Source organism: Lycium barbarum, chromosome 9 (assembly GCF_019175385.1).
Source record: "Lycium barbarum isolate Lr01 chromosome 9, ASM1917538v2, whole genome shotgun sequence".
In the NCBI taxonomy this organism is placed as follows: domain Eukaryota; kingdom Viridiplantae; phylum Streptophyta; class Magnoliopsida; order Solanales; family Solanaceae; genus Lycium; species Lycium barbarum.
Genome location: NC_083345.1, coordinates 103,527,928 through 103,552,583, shown reverse-complemented (window position 1 = coordinate 103,552,583; position 24,656 = coordinate 103,527,928).

Here is a 24,656-nt window from a genome sequence, read left to right as displayed (position 1 = left end):
ATAGAAACCTCCATTTGTTCGAGAAAGAGGGTGGGAAACAAAAAAGAGGTTGAAAAATTACGATTTTAAGTCTTCAGAGTTCCATCAGTCAATTTTTGTTTAGATTTAACCTAAGTGTTTCAGTTTTTTCTAGTGCTAAAATTATGTCTTTCATTTGTTTGTGTGGTGTTGGTGGCTTTGAGTTTGGCATTGGAAGCATACGAGCCTCCAAGTCCATCGTTTGCCCCCGGTTGCACTCGCAAAAGGTAAAATCCTTTTAGTTTACTGCTTTTATATTTAGATTCTTTTTTATATTATGCTTAGTTAATATGATTATGTGTGGCTTAGGATAGAGTTTAAGTTATTGTGCTAGTTTAATGCCTTTCCTTTTAGATTCTGTCTATATTATACTTAGCTAATGTGATTATGTGTGGTTTAGGACAAAGTTTAAGTTAATGTGCTAGTTTATTGCCTTCCCTTTTGGATTATATTTATACCATGCTTAGTTAATGTGATTATGTGTGGTTTAAGACAAAGTTTAACCTGATGTTCTTGTTATGATTGCTTTTTTTTTTTTATAAGATTTTGTCTGTATTATGCTCATTTAAGGTACTTTATTTGTGGGGGGAACATAGCTTAAGCTGACAAGCTTGTTGTGACTCAGATTTCCATTTTTTAGAACTTCTGTTCATATCATGTTTGCTTGATGTGATTAGGTTTTTAAATGTATTTTGGAATATAGGTTCAAGCTAATAGGCTAGTTTGGTTTGGTCCTTTCACTTAGATTTCCGTCTGTATCATTTTTGGCTACTGTGTTGAAAAGTATTGTGTGTGGTTGGAATAAAGTCTGAGCTGATATGTTTGTTTTGGTTTGGCATTTCCATTTCGATTTTCCATTTAGATCCTGCTTGCTTAATTGGGATCAAGAATATTTGGGTGTGGCTCAGACTATAATTTAAGCTGATTATTTTTGTTTGATTTGGATTTCCATTTGGATTTCTATCCTGTCATGTTTGTTCAAAAACCACTAAGTGTTTTGTGTGTGGGGGGAGGGGGGCTGGGAGGGGTCTGGGATGTAGTTTAAGTTAATGTGTTTGCTTGATGTGTGCTATAAGTCCTGTGCATTGAATTGGAGTGAAAGGAGGTCTGTTAAGTGTCATGGTGGGTCTAGTCCTATATGTCCCTTGTAATAAGTTTGGTTTAGTAGGTTGGTTTGAAGTTATAGGCTCTTTGAGTGATTTTCTTGCCTTACATTCTTGGTTGTGTCCATTTGAAGATGTGTCTTAGTTTGATGGTTAACTGAAAAGAGGACTAAAGGCTTATTAAAGTGAAGTGTCTGATCTAGTGCTGAATAATCTGTCTCAATCATGCATTAGCTGGGAAGTTTGAAGTCTTGTTATGAAGGAACCTAGTCTGGTTATTGTTTGTCCTACCTGATCATGTATTTGTTTTGGAAAGTTACAAGTCTAATAGGAAGTAGACATATTCTGACCATTACTTGTTCTACTTAATCATGTTAGTTTTTTTGAAGTTGGGGTTTTGATATGCCTTAGACTTAGTCTGATCATTTTTGTCCTCTCTAGTGATTTTTATATTCTAATAGCGTGAAGGTTTACTGTGTGCTTTTGTGGGATTTCTGTTTGTTCTACTTGGTAGCCTGCTTGGCCTTAAGGGTGTTGGTGGTTACATGGGAATTAAATGGCTTTGTTTGGCCTGATCTTTGTTGCTTCATCTAAGTCTATTTACTTGATTGAAACTTGGCATTTTGGGTCATATTAGTGTACACTGAGGTAAAGGTCTTAATAATGATGGGAAGGGAAGGGATTTAAATTTGATCAACAGTATTTCTTTTGACATTGCCTTTATCTGATTGTCCTGCTTATGGTAAATGTGGGAACTTTCTGAACTTACCTCTAAGTAGAACCTGTGGAGTGTGTAGTTGTGTGGTGTTAAGTCTAAAAGGTCTTCAATGTTGCTAAAATGAACTGGGTTCAGAGCAGTTCTAAGATGGTCTATGTTTGATAAAAATGGGTAAATCACTTAGTTTAACAGGCTGGTCAAGAGGTAATTGTCAAGTTTGTCCTAATCTAGCAATAAAGATGTATCCATTCTGAAAAAATGGCATTAAAAGAAGGGGTTTCAAGATTGATAGTTTGACATGGAGTAGGTGTACACGTGTGAGTGTATTTGGTCCATCATGTGTAGAAATTGTCCATGAACCATGTCTATGTGAAGAAAAACTTCAATTTTGGGGACTAATCACCTAGCTATGCTAACTGTAAAGATAAAGAAGAAAAGAAGGAAGGGCAATGGGATCCTTGTCATAAATTTTGCTTAGTTTGTACTTGTATGGCTTTGCTGGATGATGTTGTCTTTCCCTTTTGATATTGGGAACTAAGGTCCTTTAAAAGGAGTGGTGATAAGATTAAAATGATGGTGTTTGAAGTCTTTTGATGTTTCTTTTATGTGGTTTGATCGTGATTAAAAAGGAAATGTGTGCTCTCTTTTGAAATATAGTATGGTTAAGAGTAAAGATCCTTTCATGATTGTAATTTGGCTTAAGGTTACTCAGGAGACACCAGCTTGTTATTGTTTGCTATATGTTTGTGGTGGCTCTATTCCTAGTACATCATGTTGGAACTTAGCAGTAAAAGTCTTAAAAGTTGGCATAGTTTCATGAGTCAACTGTGGAAGTTGTGTGATAAATCTAAGCTGTTCTAAATCTTCCATGACCCTTAGTGGTGTCACTAGGGTTTGAGGAGGAGCTCATAAAGGAGAGGAAAATGGTCTTAGGAGAGTGAAAGGTGAGATTGGGCATGAACTGGAAGTAATGACCAGTGGAACCCAGGATCCCTTTTGCTGAAAGGAGATTCAAGAGGAGGAGATGGGGAGGTGATGACCCCACCCTTATTCTGCTTCCCCTTTCCTTACCTTGAGACCCCGTCCTTTTCTTTTAGAACTTCTTTTCATGGTTCTAGGACACAAAAGCAGTCTCAGGTCGATTAGAGTGACTCAGCTGTGTCTGAAAGGAAGGGGAAGATACACCTAGATCTAAGTGGCTACTGTTAATACTTGTCAAGTCTAAGTGTTATATGATTCCCACCTTGCCTTCTGAAAGTTTTATTTATCTAAGGAATCTGCTTGTTTTGAGCCTTATTGTTTAAAATTAGTTATGTGGAAGGACAAATGGGGCTGATGAGTGTATTATATGGGTATGAGTCCACCTATGAGAAGATTAAGTGTCAACTGTGTTATTTTCCATTTACTTTTGTTGTTGGCTATGTGTCTTTGTCCACCTTTGCCAAACTTGTTCATCCCTGACTGGTGTCTGAGACTTGCCACTTTGGATTATTGATTGAGACCTGTTCCTTAGGTGAGGATTGAATCACTTGTTTGTAAAACTGTGATCATGTCACAAATCCATTTCTTGCTTTCCTTTCCTGTCATTTGTTTCTTTGAGGAAAGCTCCTGGTTAGTCTGAATATGTTGAAAGACCATCTCTAAGAATCAAAACTGTTTTAAGACTATTATGACTGAGTGCCCATATGATTTACCCGTTGGAATCTCTCTTTATTTTACAAAGGTTTTCAAAGCTCCCCTGCTTATTAACAAGTGGCCCTGATTCATGAACTAGCTTGTTTTGTGCTTGAGTTAATAAAGAGAGGTTAGTTTTAGAAGCTGATAGTTTCAAATGTGTGCCTTAAAAAATCCTAAATGCTGTCAAGCATCCTTTTACTTGGAGCAAGTAACACTGCCACGAACCTTGGTTGTCTGAGAGACCTTCCCTAGACCTCTGTCTGTGAGAATGTTGTGCTTGTTTTTGACTTGTTCATGTGAAATCTTGAGGTTAGTTGGGATGCGATGTGTGCTATCACTTGAACTAGTCCAACCATGCCTTGTCCTCCTCTGGGAATTGGCTTGGACCTTAATATGTGGATGGGTCTGCCTGTTTGAATATGTGCATTTGGAATCTTTTTATGATGAGTCCTGGGCTAAGTGTGTCAGGAAAGAAACAAATCTACATTTGACCATGAACCCTCCTATATTTGCTTTGGTATGCCTGATTTGCTTCAGCTTATGCTTATGTTGCTATGATCATCTTAACAAGTCTATGTCCTGACTGATCATTATCTGTGTTCCCCTCTGAATCAGTTGTGTGTATTATCTTTATTGTCATCCAGTTATGAAACCGGGTTTTCCCACCATTTCCTCTATACTTGCTAATCATTTAGTACCACTTAAGTACTGTCACTGGCTGTGTTTTGATATGCATGTCTGTCCTTAGAGTATGACACTGGACTGCTTTTTGTTTGAGATCTTGCTCAAAACCTGTTTTGCCACTCCTAAGTTCTCTACCTTTTTTTTTCTTATTTGGATGTATTGGTTGAGACAAACTATGGTAGTTCGGGGTCGTCCAGGCCTTCCCGGTGTTAGCCATGCCTAGGGTTCTTAGAAGCCCCTTGGAACTTGTGCGACATCGGGAATACAAGGCAAGGACTTAGTCCCCATGATATTGGAAATCTCCAACCAAGACAGATCCATTCAAGGATAAAAATGGGGCAAGTATAGAAATAATATGAGTACTCTTTATCTTTTTTGTATATGTATAGTTTGGTTATTCTAGTGATAAGATCAGTGTTTATAAACTAACCAGGTTCCTTTTTTCTCCCCCCCCCCCCCCACTCTCATGGCCATTCGGGTCCAGTCAAAGCCTTCCCAATAGGAAATTAATTCAAAATTGAGTCCGCGAAGGCAGTGAGGGGCGCAGAAGGCCCAACTATGGGTGAAAATGGCTATATAGTGGAAAATGTTATGGTTGAAATTAGCTGTCTTAGGACAACGGTGCTTATACCGTTTAGATGACTTTAGGCCCCCAACGAATTTTCAAAACCCCGATCAAATTCAACAGTTTTGAGGCTAAGTATAAAAAATGGGATTTTCTAAACTGCTTTTCAAGTGTAATCGATATTTTAAAACCCCAAACGGATAAAAGCAACTATTGGTGATAAAAGCATTTTCAGAAGCTTAATAAATCCTATTACAAACTCTTTAAACAAACTCACTCGGTTTCCTAAGGTTGTACAGAAAGGGATTATTACAACGACTTGAAACGGTTTTGGGCCTCAGCCCACGGATAATTTCCAGTCAAAAAGGCAAATTTTGTATCATTTATAAATTTCGAAAAAATAAAAATAAACTGACCAATTCCATACTCAACCTTTAAAACTGGTAGGAACCAGATTTTGATAAAAGAACTCATTTTTCCTGAAGATTAAAACAAAACCAAGATTTTTACTTATGGTTACAAATTTTGGGCCAAGAAAAGGCCAAAAAGATGAGTATATACAGCCGAGATATACTCCTTTGGACATATAAAAACACTCTTTTATAACATAAAAACCAAACGGTAATATAAAGTTCCAGATGAGATTGAACGTACCAAAATGGATCAACCCGAACCGACATATGAGTATGACATGAACTTAATTCTATAAAAAACCAAAGCCTCTCTTTACCCTTCAATTATGAAATAAAATATACCCTTTGTATATAAAAGGAGAGTATTTCTACACGGATATTGTAAATCCGAAAACTACGATCCCTTGTATGTAAATGGAACATATTCAAATTCTTTCCAAAAATGATATGCAATTTACAAAATGACAGTTTCTTTTAAATGCGAGAATAAACACTAAATAGACAGTTCATACAAATACTTATACTTTGGAATTCGAAGGTCAACCGTATAGTATGGATCCTTAATACTGGGGTGCCTAACACCTTCCCCAGGGGATCATCAGAACCCTTACCTTGAACTCTGGATTACGAAGGTTTTTTCACTATATTTGAATAAACCCTTCACCACTGGTTTTCCTAATTTCCTAAAAATTAGGCAGCCACTCTTTTAAAACAAAGTACGAAAGAGCACCAGTGAGTTCGTAGTAGCCTTTTGTACCTTAACACCGCATAAAAAATGAACCATTATAGATGGAAACTCTGTTGGCGACTTAAAAGTTCTAACCATAAGGATACCAAAATAATATGAGTTTTATTTGCCTTAAATAGTCTATATGTTTACTTTCTCGCAATTATCAACTGTCATTGCATGCATATCATAAATTCCGCCACTCCTGGCATTTATTTTACACTTAGTTCCAAAGGCGACTTCATGGAACACGCGGTCGTCCCTTCACTATAAAACTCAAAATTTCTTTTGGAACCATTTTAAGGCGGGGCTGGTACGCGGTCATCCAAAAATCCTAACAGTTCAAGTCCAGTTGTCCGCTCGGGTTCCCTGTCTTTCGTGAAAAACCACTCTAGTAAAACTAGGATAGAGCTAAGCCAAATCCCTACTAAACTAGAGCATTTACACTTAGGCGGGCCTTGGGTATCTCAGACCTACCTAAGGCCCATTAAGAGTGACTACCCTGTGTTCAGACGGTCTATGACCCGAAAAACACTGCATCTCATTTATGTGCTATGTGAAAACATGTCTGTGCCTATGTGATGAACCATTGATCATATGGGGATATGAGAATCTTAATCGTGTTCTATTTTGTAGATGGAACAAAGAATCCGTATTGACATTGTTACTGAGGCTCCAGAGTTGCTGAGGGCCTAGTATGAATGGTTGGGTGATACTCACCAAGGAACGATCAATTGCACTTTAGGACACTATTATGAAAATAAAGGGTCGCCCCGAGGTGATAGAGGTATTGGCAGGGTATTGGGATGATAAAGAAATGATGCTCCGTTTCGGTGACATTGAAATGACTCCTACCCAAGAAGAGATTAGAGATTCCATAGACAGCAATGGAACCTGTTTGAGGAGGTAACACAAGCCGGATCACAATCTTTTATTTCCGCAGAAGCCCACCATTGGCCAAATCATGAGGTTTCTTGCTTTGACTAAGGCACCCTGCGCGCAAGGGCCCACTGTAGCCCTCAGGGATCTATACCAAAGATTCGGGGATGTCACTGGATACACTCTATATCAAAGGGAATTTAGGAGTCGAGAAGAATGGGAGGCCACTAGGCCTTTAGCCTTCGCCATAGCCTTGTTAGGCACTATGGTGTTTCCACAGGACGAGTCATTCGCCATAGACACCCAGGTGATTTACCTGGCCCATGCTATCTTCCACAGCATAACCAAAGACCAGGAAACAAGGTATTTCGACCTGACACCCATCATATTGGCCGACATCTTCCGAGCTCTAGACAAGTGTCGAAATCATTTCCGACACTTCCAGGGATGCAATATATTACCGCAATGGTGGATTATCAAACACCTCGACATGGCCAAAGAGGTTCAGGGTGGAAGTCGATAGAACCAGATAGATCGCCTTATGAATTACTATCCAAATCTCGTGTTCGTGTCCAAAAATGCTTCGGTTGAATTCGTCACCGACTTGACTGAAGATCGGATCCATTGGATGTTTCCTGATTTTATATCCGGGACTGTGGTGGTCCGAGGCAAGAATTGCCCATTTGTGCCGCTAGCTAGGGTTCGAGGAATCCATTCTTATTTTCTATCCCGGGTGTTGAGACAGTTCGGTAGGAGGCAAGTGATACCTCAGGTAGGAAACTCCGAGCAGTTCATCATTGAGCACACATACCAGAAAATCAAGCACACGGGAGTAATCCTTAGAGAATGGAATGGCCGCGTAAGCTGGGGTCCAGATACTTTAGCTCTAGAAAGGCTCGAGACAGGATGTTACCTACGATATCACGCATGGTTGCAGGCACACTTGGCACTTACGCCAGGGCTCACACCTCCTCAAGAGGCCTAAGAAGAGGAACGCATGAAAGAATGCCTAGAAGGTATATACGAGCATTTGGCTAAGATCTTGGAAGAGACAGACCCGGTGATTGTTAGAATGGAGATATATCAGGCACGCCTTAGTATCCAGAGCACCCTTCAAAGGGTCAAGAAGGCTAGGACGAGCCAAACCTCGACATCAGTGGCCGGAGGGCTTGCTTGATTACTGCTTTTGTCATTATAAGCCCTATGTCGGCTTTGTCATCACTTTTGTAATCCCTTCGGGGAAGATATTACTATTATCTATTAATTACGATGACTTTTTCGGGGCAATGGTTCACCTTCGCCAATGACACTTGCATGTTTCAAACGACTAAGAAAGCCTTGACTCAAAAGGCCTTAGGGACACGAGTAGTATAAATACTTGTAAATTATGTGCTTATTTGCCGCGTGATTCGCGTGCTTACCTGCTATGTGTACAATCATATATTAAGCATGAGTACCATTGGTCCGATAATCTAAACTATGTACCCAAAAGAAAAACCATGTGGCTTGAAACTTACCCAACCTTATCTCCACTAAAGGTTGACTTACGATGGCAAACCAAGGAGGGCATGAAGCGCGGACCTTAGGGGAGACCGCTGAGACACTGCGAGGCAAGGTGCTACAGATGGAAAAACACCTCCAAGAAATAGAAAGGAAGATTGAAGAGGTAGACGGATTACTAGGCATGGTTGGGAACCCGCCGGAAGCATACCCTAAGAACAGTACTATGAAAATGTCCCTGAAGAAGCGAGGGAACTAGTGCTGAACTACATACCGAGGGAGAGAAGGCCTGTAACACCCAGAGGAGGAACCCCAGAAGGAACCAACGAAGAATAAGGAGCAGGTTTGGAGCCATAGGTGTTTGCATCGGACCCGCGAGAAGGAACAGAGCCCCAAGAAAAGGATCCTAAGATCTTTGAAGAAAAAGAGCCGGAGGAAGAAGAAGAACCGAAAGAGGAAGAGGAGTAAGAGCCTCGGGACATGGAAGAAACAGAGCCTATCGACATAGGGGTTGAAGGAGGGGACCCATTTGATATGTTCCCGAATTTCGAAGAAATCATACAGACGACGAATTTGGTTATTATGCCCCCACTGACGAGGGAACGGATTTTTATACACCTTCACCCACGATGATGCATGTTGTCTCTGTTATGGCTTCGGATACCTTTGGAAGGACGAACCTTCCTATGCCATCTCCATGGATCATAGCTTTCAAAGCCCGATCTTCCCCGTTCAGGGTAGTGATGGCCGCTGGGATGGATTGCACCACCAGGGCTAGATTACCGGTCCTTGAATTGGTATACGCTTACAAAAGATACCCGTTCCACCTCAACCAGGCAGGCCACACCTTGAATGAGTGTTTGGCGTTAAGGAGAAGGATTATTAGTTTAATTGATGACAAGATCATCGAAACTTTATGGGGGCCGCATACTTTGCTGGTCCATGACCCTAACACCCAGGAGAGGGAGTTACCCTCGAGACCCAAGTGTGGAGGTACAATTTCACAATTTTTGAGGAGTCATACGCTCACTTTTTCTCAAATTTAGCTTCACTGAACAAAATCAAGCCTGTGGAACCTGTTTACAAGCCGCACCATTGGGGCCCAGCAGAAACAAGTTATGCTTGTACTATACTGGAGCTAGGGGGAATGATATTGAAGGATGCCATGCCTTTAAACTTGAGCTCAAAAATATGATCAGGACCTGACAAATCTTGGTCCTACTCCCACCATGGTTCTGAACAAAGAAGGTTCGCTATAAGAAGGCAAGCTCGTAAAGACAGCGGCTTGCCGAAGCTATACTTTTGGGTAGAAATTAGGTGTCCCATCGTTTGCACAAATGTTACCCCCACCCTCATAAATTTGTAAAGGAATCGCGCCGGCCTGATGTCCCAATGGAGGGATACGCGGGAAGCCCTAGTCGGGCCTGGTCTGGGGATGTCTGTAGCTAGGATTAGTTAACGGATATTTAGAAAGAAATGTATATCCTTCTTTTGTAATCGAACTATGTAGGGCTTGATTTCCCCGGATGGGATATGTAGGCAGTCTACGTAAAACTCAGTCCCTTTATGGTTTAAATCATAATCCCCCCCAGTTTGCTTAAGATTTTTATGACAGGTTAGCCATGGTAAGTCAACCGCAAAACCACCAAACCAAGATCCACTGGAACATAAAAGTCCTGTAAATGTCTAAAGCCTTAGAACATCAGATCGAAAGTACTCAAGCTTTGGTATACGACTTTGTGTGCTACTTGCGCTTTAAATACCTATATGTGATATTTTGCCTTTATATTTGGTGCCCAGAAACTAACTTTATTTATCGTTGAGTTATTCTTATCTTATAGAAAGGGACCAATTAGTGTGACATCGAAAACTGGCATACTTCACGAGATCCAAGGCCACGTTAAAGTCCCTCCCCGACAAAAGAAAGGACAAAATGACTGGTACCCCGAAGAGACAAAGAATGAACTTGCTCTCCACAACGGAGACACCCAGGACTCGCAAGAGGCAGCATCCCAGGAGGATGTAATTGCAACGTTGTTAACTACCGTTGCCACTCTCCAAGAAAAGGTGGCCGAAAGGGAGGCAGCTGACGCCGATAAGAATAACTCCACTGAAGGAAGGAGGCCCCCTCCTCCCTTCCTATTGTTAAGCTCTCCAATGCCCGACTACTTTGTTGTTCACCCACCAGGAACCCTACCACCTCCACTAAGCATTGCCAATCCAAACCATGTTGGTCCTTCCTGCTGTGCTGTTATAGCCCGTATTTTGTACGTTCGGATAATTCAAGATAATTGCGAGAAGTTAAGGGTAAGGCTATATTTTGATCTTGTTTAATACACAAGTTGTTTATGAAAAATTATTGATGTGGAAATATTAAGAATGGCTAGGGGTAAAAAGGAAAATTCACAAGGTGGCTCATGGAGATATTAAGGAAAATTTGGGGTTAAAAGTTGATTTTGGAAAAATTATAATTCTTGAAACAATTGGGCCAAGTGGCCGTGTAGTGTAGGTGTGGGCCTTGGCCCACATGGATTCATAATATAGGTGAATAAAAGATGACAAAATAATCATATTCATCATCTTCATCTCTTAGAAAGCTCAAGAACCTTGGAGAAAATAAAAGAAGGCCATTCGGCCATGGCACCAAGAGTTGAAGCCATAGAAATTGATCAAGAAAAATAATTTTCTTCTAGTATTCCAACTAATTTGAAGACCCTAATTAACGTGGGGTGGTTGTTGAAGCAAGCAAACCATTCGTTTGTGCAATTTACAACTCTAGCCAAGTTAAGGGGTTAAGTCAAAAAGGTATGTATTCAGTCTTCTTTCACATGTGTTAGGGGTGATTTGTGCATGTTATACTATGTAAAAATGGATGAAATTCATGAAATATGTATGTGTATGGTGTGGCCGAATAAGAGTGATGTTGGTAAGACGTGATGAATTGATTTTATTTAGTACTTTGATTGTTGTTGTTGTGGATTCCATGATAAAAATGAAGATTTGATGGCTTGAAATGAAGTTGTAATTGTTGTGGGATTGTTGAAGGAGTTAATGTGACATTAGTATGGTTTCTCATAATTATGAGAATGAAGATGTTGATGTATAGATTGTTGGTGTAGTTTATGAATTTGGAAGGAGAGAAAATGTGTTATCATTGTTCTTGTTGAATTTGGAAGGTTTCGGGTGAAGTGGTATGTTGGTTGGGTTGTTTTGAATATTATGTGAATTGTTTGAAGTGTTCTTGAATCATGTTCAAATGATTTCGGATTAACACTTGAACGTGTGAGCATTGGTGTTAGCTTGACTATATGTGATTGAATTGAATATAAATGAAATGCCGTTGAATTGTGTGACAAGGGTTGTTAATGTTAGAATATATTTTGAATTGATTGTTGAAGTTGGAAATATGGTTGTTATTGTTGATGATAATTTGGCCGAGTTGAATTCTAGGATTGTTGTTAATAATTTGGCCGAGTTGGATTCTCGGGGATGGATGTATTTACAGGGGAAATGCTGCTGAAATTTCGGCAGATTATAAATGAATTTGTTTGAAAGACTAAGATAAGTATGTGATGATGAGTCTAATGATTGTATAAATTATCTTGAATGTAGACTAGCGAGCTTGGACAATTAAGCGTAGCTAATAGGACGTGGAAAAGGTATGTAAGGCTTACCCTTCTTTCTTTTGGCATGATCTCGGTGAAATAAACAGATAACGTATACCTATACGTATGATTCCAAATAAATTCCTATTCTTAGAGCCACTAGGATGGCTAACGTTCTTGATTTCCATGAGTTATTTCATATGGTTTTGATGTGTATGTATGATGTCCGAAGTTCTATTTGATATGTTTCCGGATGGCATTCGAGAGATAATTGATATGACTAATGTCTTGATTTTCAAATGATAGCACGTTTGATTATTCCATTGAGTCTTTGATATATTTTGATACGTACATATGGTTCCAAAAGTTCTATTTTGATTTGATCCATAGCGATATTCGAAAGGTACTTGATAGGATTATTTCTTTGATTTTTCAAAAATAGCTTCTGAAAAGTTCGTAGAGGTTTCCGTACTAAAATGTTCATAACTTTCTCATACTAACTCGGATTGACTTGAAACGTGTTTTTGATCCTCAAGTGTCGATTTATGTACCTATCCATCGAGTCTTAAAATTTGCTTTGTATGCATATAGTTTCTCACTACTCTGTTCGTGCACGCCTCAATATGTCGTTCACCGAGTCCCGGACCGGGTATGTTATCGTGCGCACTCCACTGCATTGTTCACCGTGTCCCTCGTTAGAGGGCCGGGATCTGTTATATGCATATACGTTTTGAAGTATGATGTGGTATATGCATTCTGAAGTATGATGTGTTTTGGAGTATGATGTGTTCTGGAGTATGATGTGTTACGGAGTTATTCCCTATTCCGAAGTATGATGTGTTATGGCGCCAGTGATGGGGTGGCGGCCATGTTCTACTCACCGAGTCCTATAATGGGCTGGACATGACATGCATGATTTGTGTCTGGAAAGTAAACATTCTGGTATTCTGGAGGATTTTCTTATTTTCTGTACTATTTTTGACATATGACATTGACATACATGACTTCATTCACCGCGTCCCTCACTAGAGGGCCGGGGCACGTTATATGATATATGATATATGATGATGACATACATGATTTTCATTTTTGATTTATGATGAAGACATACATGATTTTCACTTAAAAAGGCAAGGGCTTCGATGTTTTTAAAAGGTCATACTTGATTCTGGTAAATCTCTGTTTCAATTATGATCCTCTTTTCTGTACTCCATGCCTTACATGCTCAGTACATATTCCGTACTGACCTCCTTTCTTCGGGGGCTGCGTTTCATGCCACGCAGGTACACCCAGATGAGTGGAAGATATTACTAGAAGATGTTCCAGCGGGATTGGTGAGCTCCACTTCCTTTCGGGGTGATGCCGAGTCTGAGTATATATATATGTTATGATTTCTGATTGATGTTAGAGACTTTGCATACAGAGTCGTGGGTATAGAATGTCAGTCTTGTAAGCGGCTTCACCAGCCGAGGTGTCTTTATATATCATGTTACTGTCACACCCTAATATCCCTAGGGTGTGATGGGCACCCGACCCTTACTTAGGGCCGACCGAACCCTCTAACCCTTAATGCACACATAATCTTTTTGAATTTTTAAATCAAATAAAGATGAAATACATAGTACAACTTTCAGAAATATTCCTTTTCGTTGTTCTCAAATCAAACAAAAATCTGTAATTATATGGAATTTTATCACATAAAACAGAATGACATATCGGCTGATGGAGCCGCTTACAAAACTGACATATTATACCCACGACTCTGTCTGCAAAGTCTAACATTAATCAGAAATCATAACATATGTGCTCAGACTCGGCAACACTCCGAAAGGAAGTGGAGCTCGCCAACTCCGCTGGAACATCTTCTATAGTGGCCTCTACTCATCTGGGTGTACCTGCGCGGCATGAAACACAGCCCCCGAAGAAAGGGGGTCAGTACGGAATATGTACTGAGTATGTAAGGCATGAAATACAGAAAACAGAAACATAACCGGAACAACGGTACAAAAAGTAAGTACATTAGCCAAAATACCAAGGTGCTTATTTTCCGAACGTAAATCATGCATACCGATGTCATATGTCAGAAGAAGTACAGAAAATGAGTAAATCCTCCAGAGTTCCAAAATACTTACTTTCCAAACACAGATCATGCGTGCCGACATCATATATCATCATATACATATACATATAACAGATCCCGACCCTCTAGTGAGGGACGCGGTGGATGGAGTCATCATGTATGCTGACATCATATATCATATATGCATATAACTGATAGTGTTGTGGGACGTACAACCCGATCCATATATCGATATAATAGTGCCGAAGAACGTACGGCCCGATCCATAAATATAATATATTAGTGCCGAGGAACGTTCGGCCCGATCCATAAATATAATATATTAGTGCCGAGGAACGTTCGGCCCGATCCATAAATATAATATATTAGTGCCGAGGAACGTTCGGCCCGATCCATAAATATAATATATTAGTGCTGAGGAACGTTCGGCCCGATCCATAAATATATTGCTGCGGAACATGCAGCCCGATCCATATATATATTGCTGCGGAACGTGCATCCCGATCCATATACATATATTATATTGCTGCGGAACGTGCAGCCCGATCCATATATATATTATATTGCTGCGGAACGTGCAGCCCGATCCATATACATATATTATATTGCTGCAGAACGTGCAGCCCGATCCATATATAACATAACATTACCGACACCTGAAGGCTCAGAAACAGGTTTCGGATCAATCCGACTTAGTACAAGGAAGTTATGGGCGTTTTAAGTACAAAACTTTCTACGAACGTTTCAGAAGCCATTTTTGGAACCATATGTACTAATCAAAATATATCAAAGACTCAATGGAATATTCGAACGTGCTAGCATTTGAAGATCAAAACTTTAGTCATATCAATTATCTTTCGAATGCCATTCGGAAACATATCAAACTGAACTTCGGACATCATAAACACGCATCAAAACCATATGGAACAGCTTATGGAAATCAAGAACGTTAGCCATCCTAGTGGCTCTAAGAGTGGGAGTTCCTTTGGAATCATATACATATCGTCTGTTCGTTTCACAAGGATCATGCCAAAAGAAAGAAAGGGGTAAGCCTTACATACCTTGTCTGCTTCCTTAGCTAATCCGAACTTAAGTCTTGGCCTTTCCAAAATCTATAACAATATTAGTGAATAACAAACATTAGATGTAGATGTCCAAGAACCTTACCCTGAACTAACACTTTGTCTACAGAAATTTCGGCAGCATTTCCCCTGTAAATACACCATCCCCGAGAATCCAACTCGGCCAAATCAACAATCAACAATCAACAATCCGAGAATTCAACTCGGCCAAATTATTAACAACATTACCGACAATCATACTAACAACTTCAACAATCAATCCCAAAATATATTCTAACATTAACAACTCTTGTCACACAATTCACGACATTTCATTTATATCCAATTTAATCACATATATTCAAGCTAACACCAAGGATCCTTATTCAAATATAACTCCGAAATCATTCTAACATGATTCAAGAATACTTCAAACAATTCACATAATGTTCAAAACAACCCATTCAACATACTACTTCACCCGAAACCTTCCAAATTCAACAAAAACAATGACAACTCATTTCCTTCCTTCAATTCATGAACTATACCAATGATTCACGCACTAACAACATTATTCTTATAATTACAAGAAACCATGTTAGAATCACATTAATTCCTCCAATAATTTCTCGACGATTACAACTTCATTTCAATTCATCCAACCTTCATTTTCATCATGGAATTCACAACCACAACAATCAAATTACTAAATAAAATCAATTCATTTGTTCTACACAACACAACTATATTCGGCCACCACCAACATACCCATATTTCATGAATTTCATCCATTTCTACATACTACAACATACATAACCATCCATAACATACAAAAAGAAGATTAATTCTTACCTTTTTCCTTTGATTTCCCTCTTGTCTAGAATTATGGACTTGAAACAAAGAGAGGTTTTCTTGCTCCAACAATTATACCACGTTAAAGAGGACCTTTGAATTAGTAGGAATACTAGAAGAAAATTTTTTTTTGGATCAAATTGAAGGCTCTAATTTTTTTTTCCTTCTTTGGCCGAATGGTCCTTACTTTTGCTCTTCTTCAAAGTTCTTGAAAATTCTAAGTGTAGAAATGAAATATGAGCTCTCTTTTTCATCTTTTATGCATTAGTATTGGGCTACCTTGTGGGCCTTGGCTCACTTCATGTTGGCCGGCCACTTGGCCATTTTTTCTCAAGCCCAAATCTTTTTTTTTTTTTGCAATTCATGTAAAATTTATTTTCCAAATTCCAAATTTGCCCTTAGCCTTCCTCCATATTTCTATGAGTCATCTTGCGAATTTCCCTTTTTACCCTTAGCCTTTCTTAATATTTCCATTCTAGTAAACAACTTGTTCATCAAAATAATTTTGGAAAATAGTCTTGCCTTTGACTTTTCGCAATTATCTCGAATTATCCGAACGTAAAAAATACGGGCTATAACAGTTACAGATTCCATATTATCACAGACTTTGTTTGATTTGAGAACGATAAGAAGAATGTTTCTGAAAGTTCTTATTATGTATTTCGTTTTATCTGAGATAGGAGTCTAAGCGAGTATGTGTGTGATAAGAGTCAACGAGTTCGCTCGGCTCCGAATATGGGGTCGGGTGCCCATCACACCCTAGCAGGATTAGGGTGTGACAAAGTGGTATCAGAGCCAGGTTGTCCTAGGGGTTATCTGCAAAGTCGTGTTCAATAGAGTCCTGTTTATGGGTGTGAAGTCGGCCACATTTATAAACAGGAGGCTGCAGGGCATCTAGGGATTGTTGACCTTCTTTCTGTCTTAGATCGTACGATAGAGACAAGTCATAGGAAATGAGATTCCTTATATAAGCCTTACATATGACGGAAGAAGGTAAGTGGCGATATGGAAAGTCACAGGGGTAAGTATTGATATTTTGTTCTTTTACCTGAAATTGGAAGCTCTGGATGGCTGGAATGTGTTATATAGCCGTATGCTCTGTGAGGCATTGTTGATATTTGCTGCGTACAGATTTTGAATAGTAAGAATTGTAAAGGAGACTCTGCCAGAAATTCTTCGAAATCAGGTCATTTAGTTAGGTACGCCTAACCAGGGGAAGCGTGGAAAGGAAATATCGTAAATAGAAAATAAGTGGGATGCGTTGTCTTAGAGGATTTACGGACTTGGCATGACAGGAAGTATAATAGCGAGAACGACGACTAGCAGTTTGAAGAATTAAAATGGGTTACCTTCAAGTGTAGTAAGAGCAAGGTCTATTGGGGAATTCAGCGAAAGTCGATAAATGGGTCCTGCTGTAGATTATTATATAGAAGTAGCGAGCGGAAGTCCAAAGAGGTTGATAACCGAGTGTTTAGTTCATAAGTAACAGCGACGAAAGTATATTTGCTACCATTGGAAATCTGGGAATCTAGGACGAAGGGTAGTTATACACATAAGTGAAGGGTGAATATTGAGGATTAAAAAGGGCAAAACAGTAATTGTAAAGGAGAAAGATGTGTTACGAGGGTGTCTCGGAATCTGTAAGACTTTGAATTGCTCCAGATCATGAAATGAAGGTCATGCAATGAGGTGGATGCGATTATATCAGCGTTAATGCACCGGATTTCATCGAAGTTTCGAGGTTAAGCGTGCTTAGGTGAGAGAAATCTTAGGATGGGGACCCCCTGGGAAGTGCGCAAGAAATCCTATAGATTTAGACATAAGAGACAAGTGAGAAGCTAGAGTAGCCTAAGGTAAAACTAGAGTATACGGGATGGTTGGAGAACATAAGAGGACGCGTAGGACGAGGCAGACTAGATTGGGGAAGAGACAGAGAGTGTATCACAACTCTGGAATTAGGATAGGATTGAATAGCGATTGGAAGTATTTTGTGGGCGAGTTGGTAGTATATGTATATATATATATATATATATATATATATATATATATATATATATATATATATATGAATGCGTATGATATCCCAAATGTGATTGTATTGGTGGACATGTGAGTCTCAGCAACCGGTGCTACGGTAGGGAAAGCATCGATCGAGTAAAGGTACCGAAGTTCAAGTGACAGCAAAAATAGATGGTACAAATGTTATAAGGTAAGCTGATGTATTTTCTCTACTGGTTAAAATTGGAAAGTTCTAAAATAATGACACTTAGAAAAGAAAGAGAGTGAGTAAATGGAAGGCAAGGAGGTTAAAATGTCGGAAAAAAGGTGAAAGGTAAGAAACCTTAGTGAGTGAAGCCCCTGAGAGAAATTACCGGCAAAGTACGAGACTACTTGGGTAAAAATTCAAAGATAGGCACGTGAAAAGGAATAAAATGTGCAGCTATATTAATGTGGTTGCCTCGGACATGGAAATGCTTTCCTGAAAGGATGACTTGGGAATAAGACGGATTTGCGCGGTTAAAGGAATATTTCACGAATTACAGAACCGATACGGCAAAGAACAAGAGAAGAAAAGTGCTCGAGGAGAACATTTGGGAGCAAAACACTTGGAAATCTTTAACCATAGGAGTAAGAAGAATACCTTAACGAGTTAGTGGTAGGAATCCGATTACGCATTGAGAGAAGAACAAGGATAGTGGGTCGACACGGTCGATTGAGAAATTAATGGTATGGAATGAGAATTCATGCGAGGTCCGAGAGATTTGATTTTGGACGAAATGGAATGAAATGCAAGGAACGTGCCTGGGAGACCGCCCGGTCATAACATCATAAATATAGTTAAAGGTTCGATGAGCGGGGATGGAGAGAGAGTGAACGGTAAGAATTTTGTGCTAAGAGCAAAAGTAGCAGGACGCTCGAAGAACATGGATGCACAGCTGTAACGCAAGCGCATAGTGAAGAAGACTTACGAGTATGTGAGTTAAATGGGTGAAAGGATTAATAGTGGATGAAAGAGTATGGAAATGTGGACAAAATGATGATATACACAGAAAGTAAAAGAAAACTTAGGATAAGAAATTTTTGATATGATATGCACAGAGTTGGAAAGAAAGATGAGGAGTAAAGAATAATCGAAGACTTCACAAAAGGACATAGTGAATCTCGACGTCTATATGAACTCGTGAGTCCAAGACACCGTTAGTCACAAAGGACAGAGGTACAGAAAGACGAAAAAGAAGGCATCGGAACTGGATACGCTTATAAGTATTCTAGTTAAATACGAAGGTGTGGGTAGTAAGACGGGCCAGACTACACGATGACGGAACCCGACGTTAAGAAGATAGTGCAGGGCGGTAGGTAATTACCGTAGACAAGGATACTCGAAGACTGTAGGTGTATAAGGAGCCCCTTAAAAAGGGGGGGGGGGGGAGAACATATTATATTAGACTTAAAAGGAATCGCAGCATATTCAGACTCCAGAAAGAGGAAAATTTATTAGCTCGGGGCCAGAGTTCAAAACATATCGGCACATCAAAAGGATACCTGAAGGTAGTAGCAACGAATTGATAATGAGTGTACCGTGAGGCCGACATGAAGGGAAAGGATGGAAGACACCTTAAGAGAATGCTTCATGCCAACATGAATTATGATATGTTTATGCTATGATTTGAATCCCTCACATGGGCAAATTGGCACCGTACCTAAGTACGCAGCGACATGTTGTAAAGAGTAATAAAAAGGGCAAGAAAATGGCTACAAGCTAAGTGCACAAAGGATAATGGAGAAAATGATAAGATTCAAAGGATATTTCGGGCAACAACGACTATTATAATAAAAGTACCAACGATTGGTAGTTTGGAAATTTTTGAAGGAAAGAAAGAACGCAGTGCCTATGAATGAAATAAAAGAGTCCATCGGATACTAGAAAATAGTTCATGGACCATTAATTATACGGAACTTGAGAATATACGCTATGAAATTATATGAATCATCGATGTGAAGCGATACTCGATCATATTTGTAAGGAATCCACACCGGAGAGCCAACAAGGAATAACGATGGACGAAACGAGCGCCAATGCAAAGAAATCAAAGACAAGTATACTTGTGTCGAGAGATGTGAGGGAAGGAAGTAAAGAAAAAGTTGTAGTAAGAACTCGAAGATGTTGCGAACTAAGAAGTTAAGTGAACTTGAATCATAAGTTACCATAAGTGTAACTGTACTGCGAAGGATAATAAATAGCGAAGAAACATTACGTATATACATTTTTGGATGAATATTTATAGCATGGTAAGCGAGACTGCCATACTGTAGAAACAAAAATGAGAGCAAGGAACAGCTGGTGGCCATATTGGATCGTCAAGTGAAGATTGCGTGCCAAACACATGGATTCTATTAAGGCATTGTGACGAAACAGTAACAGAGAAGAGATGGCCTGGGAAGGACAAGGATAATGAGTTGGCGTAGTGGATTAGAAGACCTATGACACGGAATAAGGACTCATGTAAAGACCGAGGAGTTCGATTATAAAGAAATAGGGTGAAAGATAAGGAATGGGCATGAAGAAAAGGACAACTATAAAAGGGACCCTCCCGAAGTATTATAACACCCCATGAGGTCAGTTGAACATTCGAGGACGAATGTTCTAAAGGGGGGGAGGATGTTATAGCCCGTATTTTGTACGTTCGGATAATTCAAGATAATTGCGAGAAGTTAAGGGTAAGGCTATATTTTGATCTTGTTTAATACACAAGTTGTTTATGAAAAATTATTGATGTGGAAATATTAAGAATGGCTAGGGGTAAAAAGGGAATTTCATAAGGTGGCTCATGGAGATATTAAGGAAAATTTGGGGTTAAAAGCTGATTTTGGAAAAATTATAATTCTTGAAACAATTGGGCCAAGTGGCCGTGTAGTGTAGGTGTAGGCGTTGGCCCACATGGATTCATAATATAGGTGAATAAAAGATGACAAAATAATCATATTCATCTCATAGAAAGCTCAAGAACCTTGGAGAAAATAAGAGAAGGCCATTCGGCCATGGCACCAAGAGTTGAAGCCATAGAAATTGATCAAGAAAAATAATTTTATTCTAGTATTCCAACTAATTTTAAGACCCTAATTAACGTGGGGTGGTTGTTGAAGCAAGCAAACCATTCGTTTGTGCAATTTACAACTCTAGCCAAGTTAAGGGGTTAAGTAAAAAAGGTATGTATTCAGTCTTCTTTCACATGTGTTAGGGGTGATTTGTGCATGTTATAGTATGTAGAAATGGATGAAATTCATGAAATATGTATGTGTATGGTGTGGCCGAATAAGAGTGATGTTGGTAAGATGTGATGAATTGATTTTATTTAGTACTTTGATTGTTGTTGTTGTGGATTCCATGATAAAAATGAAGATTTGATGGCTTGAAATGAAGTAGTAATTGTTGTTGGATTGTTGAAGGAGTTAATGTGACATTAGTATGGTTTCTCATAATTATGAGAATGAAGATGTTGATGTATAGATTGTTGGTGTAGTTTATGAATTTGGAAGGAGAGGAAATGTGTTGTCATTTTTCTTGTTGAATTTGGAAGGTTTCGGGTGAAGTGGTATGTTGGTTGGATTGTTTTGAATATGATGTGAATTGTTTGAAGTGTTCTTGAATCATGTTAAAATGATTTTGGATTAACACTTGAACGTGTGAGCATTGGTGTTAGCTTGACTATATGTGATTGAATTGAATATAAATGAAATGCCGTTGAATTGTGTGACAAGGGTTGTTAATGTTAGAATATATTTTGAATTGATTGTTGAAGTTGGAAATATGGTTGTTATTGTTGATGATAATTTGGCCGAGTTGAATTCTCGGATTGTTGTTGATAATTTGGCCGAATTGGATTCTCGGGGATGGATGTATTTACATGGGAAATGCTGCTGAAATTTCGGCAGATTATAAATGAATTTGTTTGAAAGACTAAGATAAGTATGTGATGATGAGTCTAATGATTGTATAAATTCTCTTGAATGTATACTAGCAAGCTTGCACAATTAAGCGTAGCTAATAGGACGTGGAACAGGTATGTAAGGCTTACCCTTCTTTCTTTTGGCATGATCTCGGTGAAATAAACAGATAATGTATACCTATACGTATGATTCCAAATAAATTCCTATTCTTAGAGCCACTAGGATGGCTAACGTTCTTGATTTCCATGAGTTATTTCATATGGTTTTGATGTGTATCTATGATGTCCGAAGTTCTATTTGATATGTTTCCGGATGGCATTCGAGAGATAATTGATATGACTAATGTCTTGATTTTCAAATGATAGCACGTTTGATTAATCCACTGAGTCTTTGATATATTTTGATACGTACATATGGTTCCAAAAGTTCTATTTTGATTTGATCCATAGCGATATTTGAAAGGTACTTGATATGATTATTGCTTTGATTTTCCAAAAATAGCTTCTGAAACGTTTGTAGAGGTTTCCGTACTAAAATGTTCATAACTTTCTCATACTAACTCGGATTGACTTGAAACGTGTTTTTGATCCTCAAGTGTCGATTTATGTACCTATCCATCGAGTCTTAAAATTTGTTTTACATGCATATAGTTTCTCACTACTCTGTTCGTGCACGCCTCAATTTGTCGTTCACCGAGTCCCGGGCCGGGTATGTTATCGTGCGCACTCCACTGCATTGTTCACCGTGTCCCTCGTTAGAGGGTCGGGATCTGTTATATGCATATACGTTTTGAAGTATGATGTGGTATATGCATTCTGAAGTATGATGTGTTCTGAAGTATGATGTGTTTTGGAGTATGATGTGTTACGGAGTTATTCCCTATTCCGAAGTATAATGTGTTATGGTGCCAGTGATGGGGTAGCGGCCATGTTCTACTCACCGAGTCCTATAATGGGCCGGACATGATATGCATGATTTGTGTCTGGAAAGTAAACATTCTGGTATTCTGGAGGATTTTATTATTTTCTGTACTATTTTTGACATATGACATTGACATACATGACTTCATTCACCGCGTCCCTCACTAGAGGGCCGGGGCACGTTATATGATATATGATATATGATGATGACATACATGATTTTCATTTATGATTTATGATGATGACATACATGATTTTCACTTAAAAAGGCAAGTGCTTCGATGTTTTTAAAAGGTCATACTTGATTCTGGTAAATCTCTGTTTCAGTTATGATCCTCTTTTCTGTACTCCATGCCTTACATGCTCAGTAAATATTCCGTACTGCCCCCTTTCTTCGGGGGTTGCGTTTCATGCAACGCAGGTACACCCAAATGAGTGGAAGATATTACTAGAAAATGTTCCAGCGGGATTGGCGAGCTCCACTTCCTTCCGGGGTGGTGCCGAGTCTGAGTATATATATATGTTATGATTTCTGATTGATGTTAGAGACTTTGCAGACAGAGTCGTGGGTATAGAATGTCAGTCTTGTAAGCGGCTTCACCAGCTGAGGTGTCTTTATATATCATGTTACAGATTCCATATTATCACAGACTTTGTTTGATTTGAGAACGATAAGAAGAATGTTTCTGAAAGTTCTTATTATGTATTTCGTTTTATCTGAGATAGGAGTCTAAGCGAGTATGTGTGTGATAAGAGTCAGCGGGTTCGCTCGGCTCCGAATATGGGGTCGGGTGCCCATCACACCCTAGCAGGATTAGGGTGTGACATGTGCCCTACCACCGATCAAAAATACCCAGGATCCAGGAACCACCCACTCAATCCCCTCATACCAAACCCTCAGTCGATACACGCACCAGCCCCACCGGCTGGGCAAGTTACCACCGTCCCGTTTAAGCATCCCACTCACCAAATGTCCTTATTCACTCCAAGCATCCCAAATGAATCCTCCACAGGACACAAGGAGTTAGATCATTACGAAGAAATGGAAATGATTTGGAGGAATAAACAAGATAGGCGTGAGAAAGATATGGAGAGGAACATGGAGGAATTGTTGGAAAAGTGCAACAGGTCAATGAGGAAGGCCACAGGGCTGAGGTATGATGACTTATGCATGCACCCAGATTTGGACCTGCCAGAAGGGTTTAAAATCCCGAAATTCAAAATGTTCAACGGGACAGGAAACCCCAAAGCACACCTTCGTTCATACTGCGACCAGTTAGTCGGAGTAAAGAGGAATAAACCCTTAATCATACGGTTATTCAGTCGTAGCCTGACCGATGGGGCAACCTAATGGTTCGCGACACAAGACATGGGCCAATGGCTCCGCTATATCGAGACCGTACCAGACCGTTAGTACCTCGAAAAGGACAACTAACAGTCGATAGAAAACTATAGAGAATTCGCTAGCAGATGGAGGGCCAAAGCGGCCCGTGTGCAGCCACTAATGAGTGAGGGAGAACTTGTTTCCGTATTCATTAGGTCATAGGAGCTGGATTTTTATGATAGGATGTTGTTCATGGACTGGAGGTCGTTCTTCAAATTGGTAAAAATGGGTGAGGCCATAGAAGATGGCCTCAAATCTGGAAAGATTGTCAGTATCTTCAACAAAGCATCTGGGCAGGCTGCTGTGGGAATCTTCTGCAAAAAGAAAGAGGACGTGGCGAGCATATTCCACATTTCAAACCAAAACCCAAAAGGAACACCATCTTCTCACCAAACTCCGCCCCTCCTAAATTACTCTTCCCCTTCGTACAGCCTAGCACTTGTACATTACACACAACCAACCTTCATTGTTGTTGTACTGGCATACACGGCTCCACCCAATGTCTGTGTGCCTGCTCTTGC